Below are 8031 nucleotides of genomic sequence, written 5' to 3' on the forward strand. Positions count from 1 at the left end.
CCTGCAATCGTGTTAGTTAACTCTTAATTTCAAAAGTGTGTTAGCATAAAATTACTTACGCAGAGGCGGGTCTAGTGAACTGCAGTTAGAATTTAGTAAGAACAAAGCCAGTATCAATCAGTCTTCCTAGCACCAATTGATAACCATAAGCCAGAGCAGAGAATCAGGTCCAGAGTTTCTTTCTAATTTATGTATGTTTGCAAAATATCAAATATACAGAGATGTCATTCTGATGTCAGTTACAGAGATATGAAATAACTGCAGATCAGTAGAATACCTCGGGAATTTGGTATCTAAGCAAGATTCTGCTGTGCTTTGTATTATTTCTTCATGAGTTGTTAGCCCAAAATGAAGAGTTAATAAAATAAAACTTTATTATAATCAGAAGACTTAGCATCAGCATTAGGCCAGTAATCTTCATTAAGAAGTGTGAGTGGAAGAGATACAAACTGAGTTAAAGAAACTGGGCACTTGAAACTATATTTAAGTGTGGTAAACCATACATCAGTCCTGCAGTTTGTGGAAAATCCCAATTAGCAAGGCACTCATAATTAGCCAATACTCAACTGGTATTTAAATACTCATAATTAGCTAATACTTAACTGGTATTTATTATTTAAGATAGGGGGAAAAGTGAAAAAACTAGATTATCTCGTTTCATACAAAATATTTTTTAGGAAAATAAAGAATGAGCCAGTATACTCATTTTTTAATAGAGTTGTGTTTCTTGATAGCATGCATGTGCATACAAATATAACAGAGTCACAGGGCATGCTCTATAGATTCCTGAATTCAGTCAGTATCTCAAAGATGTGTACAGTTGCCAGCCAAGTATAATTTAGTTCCCAAATGGTGTGAGTTTGGGGTCTGTTAGCCAGACAGAGACATTTAGCTTAACCATTAAAGTGACCTGTTAATCAAAACCAACAGATTTGTAACAAAAAACAAGGAACGTGAATGGCTGAACCTGCAGCCCACTGAATGATACAGTTGAGTGATATCTGAGGATGTCTTACAGATCACTCATTATTGGTGGCTGCTTATCTACAAAGGTGAGATTTTAAGAAAGACACCGATAGCTTAGCTTTCATTAGTTAATATCACAGAATCACAGAATCCCAGACCGTTAGGGATTGGAAGGGACCTCCAAAGCTCATCCAGTCCAGTCCCCCTGCCGGAGCAGGAACACCCAGATGAGGTTACACAGGAAGGCGTCCAGGCGGGTTTTGAATGTCTGCAGAGAAGGAGACTCCACAACCTCTCTGGGCAGCCTGTTCCAGTGCTCTGTCACCCTCACTGAGAAGAAGTTTCTTCTCCAATTGAAGTGGAACCTCCTGTGTTCCAGTTTGTGTCCGTTACCCCTTGTCTTATCATTGTTTGTCACCGAGAAGAGCCTGGCTCCATCCTCGTGACACTCACCCTTGAAATATTTCTAAACATGAATGAGGTCTCCCCTCAGTCTCCTCTTCTGCAAACTAAAGAGCCCCAGCTCCCTCAGCCGCTCCTCATAAGGGAGATGCTCCACTTCCTCCATCATCTTTCTCTCTCCAGCAGTTCCCTGTCCTTCTTGAACTGAGGGGCCCAGAACTGGACACAATATTCCAGATGTGGTCTCACCAGGGCAGAGTAGAGGGGGAGGAGAACCTCTCTGCCCTACGACCACCCCTCTCCTGATACACCCCAGGATGCCATTGGCCTTCTTGGCCACAAGGGCACAGTGCTGGCTCACGGTCATCCTGATATTATATAATATAATATAAGGGGTTTTGTTTACTCAGTACATAGAATTCAACACCACTGGAGAAAACACTTTTACATAAGTAAGGTTTATAAGCTTAATATCTGATCCCATGTACCCATATGCATGCTAGTTTGAGTGCACAAATCTCCCAGATTAACCTTTTAAGAACACAAGAACCTGACCAAATGGATACTCTTTCTTAAAGTGTCCTGGTGCCAAGAGGGCTTGCCCTGTTATTGCAGATGTAACAGAGACACTGTCTTTTTCATGAGACACTCGCAGTGTAAGCAAGATCTGTATTGATGTAGGGTGTCTTAAGAAATACCATTTCATTATTGAACTTCCTTATTGTGCTAGTAACTTGTATCTATGCTATTATTTCTTTCCTTTACATATCCACAGAAGAAAAAAAACCCCAATTACTGTTTTCTTTCTGATTGTATGCTGACTTATCTAGTCATTTCAGAACAAATGAACAGTCCAAGTATTATAGAAATCACTTTAAGAGTGAATTGTTAAGTTCTTCCTTCCTTCTTTCATTAACTGTGACTACTTAATAGCTAAATAACAAATTTTCTTTATCTGCCTAAGCAATGAGGAAGAAAGATTGAAAATACAGACTTAAGAACTACAAAAGATGAGGGGCAATGTGAAGCCCAGCAGCATCCTGTCCCCAGTGAATTTAAAAATAAAATGTTCAATCTCAGATGTATAAATGTCCCATCAGCTGGAGTCTCTCCCATGAGAGATTAAGGTATCATGTATGGTGGTGTTAAGCATCATCTACGACAAACAAAGATTTTATAAAAAGTGAACAGCAAGTAATTTAGACACTATGCAAAATTGCAGCAGATTTCATTGTTCAATTTAAGCTTGGTTCTGTGCTAACATGTTAATGGCAGATCTCTCAGCATCACAGAGAGGACTATAAATTACTGTATTTCTTCTTTAGATTAAATGTAAATATTAATTTCTAGACTATTCTGCAGAAAAGCAATAGTTATGTCACTAAAATACGAAATAAAATTAGAGTTTTACAGTATTTAGAAATTGTAGCCATTGTATTGTGGCTTTTTTATTGCTCTTTTTTGGGGGGCAATATGACACTGTAGGAACATGTGTTTGTCTTGATGGCCAGATTTCACTCTTGAATCACTCAGTGAAAGAGTATTTTGCAATTGCACTGTTCTGGAATTAGTAGCCCATCTTCTACTCCTACCATCTGCTGGTTGCCCTCTGCACTCTATTTCGTGTACGACATAGAGCCCACTTACTTATTCTGCACAAATGCCCATTCCAGTCTGTTGCTGGTAAAGAGTCTAGTTCTTTCAAAGTATTTCAAGTTAAGAAGTCAATACATCTTTTAGAAGACTCTTTGTGCCTTAAAATACTATTAAATGATGTAATAAAAGCAACAGCTGGAGACAAAGGCAGGAAGTAGGACAAAAGAGCCTTTCTGTATTTTGCTAAAATCCTCTCAGGCTATTGTTACTCACTGGCACGTTAGATACATTAACGAATTGCAAGTGTCTGACCGAGTTCAGTACTTCTTGTTCTTGAGGATAAATATAAATATAGAAGGCATAAATGGACTGCCATCCTCACTGTGTGTTTCTCACTTTATTACATAAACAGAAAGATCTGATAGCACTACAAAAAGTGCTAGAGATTTGGTAATAGAATTGTTAGCAGACTCAATCCTGCACTTGTAAAGGCAGAAGGGATTTCCTTTCCACCCAAGCACCATATTAAATCCTGCAAACATTTTGCTGAATTCAGGGTAAATTACACTGTCCTGCAGGTAGTCAGCACAAGGCTTACAAACAACGTAGTTTAGCATGGTGCCTGAGTTTTATTCTGGCTTTCAGTGTAGAATTATTTGTTTCTGTCTTCATTCAAATCAAGTTAACAAGTAACCGCAATTAGATATATAGCCTAACTTGTTCGGTAATTTCTTTTCCACATCAAAATAATGAGCTTAACTGTGATGATGTTTACACATATTTTCCTTCAGAATATGCTCAGTACTTTTAGACTAAAGTTTCCTCCAGAGTTTTCCAGAAGTAGCTTTCACTCAGCAGAAATGTGAATTCATGACTGTTTCTTGTTTCTAGAGAAACGATGATCAGGATCACAAAGTCAGACTTGCCATAGGAAATGGAATAAGGGCTGATATCTGGAGGGAATTTATCTGAAGAGATGGAAATATTAATATTTTCGTTTTATGCATCGACCAAAGGAAACATTTCTTTTGTTAATTACACTGGAAAAATTGGTGCAGCGAGGAGAGCAAACTGCCTGCAGAAGGTAAAGATAACCGTAAAACCTAGCATTGTGTCCTTAGTGAGGTTTGGTATATTGCCAAGGGCATATTCTATGCCACTCTTATGACTATTTGGGAAGAATCCAGGGGCCAGTTATGAATTTGTTCAGGGAGAAGATTCTCCCCAAGTACAGTGTATAGCTGCTCGTGCTAGATATCACTGATATCTCTCACTAGTTCAGGCAAGAGAGCATTTAGACTCAGCACATCCAGTTGAAATTTGATTAATTTGGCTGCTGTTAAATAGAAAGCTGACTATGTAGTATAACTCTGAAGATATTTTTCAAAGATTCAATATTCATGTCTGTATACATTTTGCAAATTTTCACTAGAAAATCTTATGCTATGAACTGATTAAATATGATGTAGAGAAAGATGAACCAGTCCGAGATGAAAATGGATACTGCATAAGAGTTTCCAAAGGTAAAATCTTGACTCCTTTAAAACAATTCAGAAAGATATTTACTTTTTAAATTTACATCTCTTTGCATCACATCTGTCTGGAAAGATGCCACTGAGAAAGCCAGGTTTTTAAATACAAGTTAGAAAATATGTAACATATCAGATACTATTATAATACAGTTTCACAGCTGAGGATTATGAAGATATGTCTCCGTTTAAGGGTCACAGAGAGAGAGAAAGCAGGATTTTCTCTCTGTTGTCCCCTACCCTCCCAGGAGGAGGATTAAGAAAAGGGAATAGAGAGAGAATAAAAAAAAAGATGCTTCACACAAGGTTGGAAGTTAAGACTGCAGCAAGTTTAATGAAAAACAACAGGGGAAAGGAAAAGGGAATTAATAAGGGACAAAGGATATTTATATACAAAACCCAATCCCAGTAGTCCCGAGTGGCCACTGTGACCGCTGTGACTGTCACCAGGGATTGCAGTGGTGCCGGGAGCGGGTGGTGGTGGATGCTGCCGAGCACGTGGAGCCAGGCCCAGCCGTCCCGAGATGCGACAGGAAAACAGCCCAGGAAAGCCAGGAAAAACTCACGAAAACCTCGGTTTTTTGTAGACTGTGGCCGGAAAGGGGAGGGAACAGCACTGATCTCTGACCCCCCAGGGTCCTACAGACACCACCTGTCCTTCCCTTTCAGGCTGGTAACCCTTAAGCCATACCAAGATGCTAGAAGAAACTGGGCAACTATTTTCCACTTAACAGACAAGATGTCAGAGATTCTGTTCTGATGCGTTAATACAAGCAGATGATAAAGTATTATCTACTGGCATTTTTGAGGGCTAGTGAATTGAGAGGACAAGGTGAAACTCAATCTGTACCTCCACAACTGATTCTAAAAGAGGATAACGATGACAAAATTCCCAGATAACTCCATAACATCTGAAAACTTCACTAATGTAATGAAAATTAGTTATTTTTTGCAATTTACACTGTTTTTTTTAAACAAATAGCAAATGTTTTTCCTATTCATAGATAAACCCGGACTACTGATCTGCAAAATCATCCAATATGCACCATTTAGTGGCTATGCAGGAGCAAAACAGCAGAGAAGCAGCAATTAAGAGACGTCTTCCAGAAAGGGGATTTATATTTTAATAGTGGTGACCTTTTAGTGATTGACAATGATAACTTCATTTATTTCCATGATCGAACTGGAGACACATTCTGGCTAGTTCATTTATTTAAATGCTTGTTACAAGAAAAAAGTCTGACTCCTCAGGTTTGAGAATACATATTCTGTATTTTCTATTGACTGGCAAAGAGGAATTTCTCTGACTTCAGTCAGAAAATAGAGGACTCCACTTCCACAGGTATATTTTATCAATTGTGTTTTTAGTTGCATACAAAGCTTACAAGAGGTTCAGCTTAGGGTGATGAATGAACAGTCAGAAACCAGTCATATTCATGACACAAAAATACTGTGATTTCACATTCACTATACTTAAAAAGCTCAGAAAGCATAGAGTCTAAGATGGAATCCAAGGTGAGTGATATCTTGGGGTTGTTTTTGTTTAGAGCCATTTCAGCATGAGTAAATAATGTGTGTTAAATCCTTCTGAGATCAGAATAATCTGGAGTGTTTTTCTCTGTTGTAGATAACAGGTTCCTTGTTCTAGTGCAGCCCATTGTAAAGTCAGACATTAAAACACTGGAGATCACTACATGGAATACACATAGAAATCATGACTTCTCTTGACTGCTTATTTTCCAGGTGGAAAGGGGAAAATGTTTCTCCAACAGAAGTTGCAGATGTTTTAGGACTAATTGACTGTGTTCAAGAAGTTGTTGTATATGGAGTATCAATTCCAGGTATGAGTGAAATTCTTGAAGTATTTCAACAAAATACTTTTTTAATATGTTAACAAAATATCAATATACTGAACTGCAGAGTACAGGTAGTCCTGTTTTTCATAAGCTACATTTGATACATTCCACCATTTGAATGTATGCACTATTAATCAGCTAAAAAAATACCATAGCCAAATCTTGTATTAATGTAGTATGACAAGAATACTAACAAGAGAATGGAAGAACATTTGAGATTTAAGTATCTTGGATAAAAATGGTGGTGTATCTTTTACAGGAATATAGCTCTGCTATTACTGTAGAGTGGGACAAACAAAATAGACTTGAATTTCTAAAAGATCAAGAATGTCACTTAAGAAATTTATTCCTCCCTTTTTTACCTTTCTTCAACAATCTGAAGGAGTGCAAGAAGTTCTGACAAGTTTTCCGCCTTTATTCTACTCCTCAGAAATCTGTGCAGTCTTTGAATTTTTATAAACTCTAAATGGCAGCTTTTTAAATTTTCTTTTTTAAATTTGAGAGGCATTGCTGCTAAAGGCAGATTCCCAGATACATACTGGAAGACAGAAGAGGGAACAGATAGCTTTACTCTACTTCCTTGTCCTCCTGTATTTTGGAGGTACCTCCCTGTCCACGTCTCACTTACCCAAGATCCACAAGACTCCCATCTAGCTCCTGACTGTATTTGGGTTGTGATGGACAGTTAAAATGGAATCCGTCCTTTGAATGCAATGTAGGGATCTGAAATCAAACAAACAAGGTTAGACTTGGTTGAAATCCCTAGTACTGCATTGCACAAGTGGTTTGGACCAGGTGACACAATACATTGCATGCCCTTAGAGCAGTCCAAGGAGGAGGAAGAATTTTGGAGCCCCTATTAACTAAGTTAACAGATATATTGGCAAGTATAAGAGATATTGAGTTAACAAGTATCACACTTTTCCAGATAGGCTTCCAGACTACACTGTGTGTGTATATATATATATAACATGCACTAAACTGTGATTGAAGTGACAGTTTAGTATTTTGGAATCACGGTTTAGTATTTTGGAACTGAAAGGCGCGTTAGAAATGCCACTTTTCCTACAGTCCACTGCTTCCTTCCACCATTTATTCAACACATAAGAGATTCTGTGAATGTTATATCTACTTATTATTTCCTCTACTAAAAATGGAAAACATAAGAACAGAAATGCCCCGTGTTTCTCAGGCTAGAATAACAAGGCTGTTTATAAACAAGATGATCTATCAGAATAATAAACTTAATTCAAATAAACTTTTTGTTAATCATGCATGTCTCTGCTACACCTACTGATCTAAAATTAAAGCCTCCCTCTTTAAATCACTCTTGTTTTGAGTTGCTTTGTGGTAGGGATGAACACACAGCTGTCCTAGGAGACATTTCAAAAGCAAGTTAACAACATAAATGGTCTAGTTCTTTATGTATTTCTCAGATTACACTCCAGATGAGGAAGACATGCTCTTATTCTCAATACACTTCTAAATCCAAGACATAGATGAGGTGTTAATACCTAATTACAGATCAACTTTATGGAAAAAAATAATGTTCAAACCAGTTCTCACATCTGTGTAAGAACGGGGTGGATTCTGTATTTTGTTTGTTTGTTTTACATGGCACAGAAATTATCTGTACTTTAGTAATGCAACTGAGAGTGATGGTATAGCTCACCTGAGACCTC

General features: G+C 37.8%; 1 pseudogene; it reads left to right on the plus strand.

Moving 5' to 3' along the window:
• Nucleotides 1-6334, plus strand: part of LOC104548304 — an 11999-nt pseudogene extending 5665 nt beyond the window's left edge.
• The last annotated feature ends 1697 nt before the right edge of the window (nucleotides 6335-8031 follow it).

The sequence above is a fragment of the Mesitornis unicolor genome, unplaced genomic scaffold, assembly GCF_000695765.1.
Source record: "Mesitornis unicolor isolate BGI_N332 unplaced genomic scaffold, ASM69576v1 scaffold5311, whole genome shotgun sequence".
Taxonomy (NCBI): Eukaryota; Metazoa; Chordata; class Aves; order Mesitornithiformes; family Mesitornithidae; genus Mesitornis; species Mesitornis unicolor.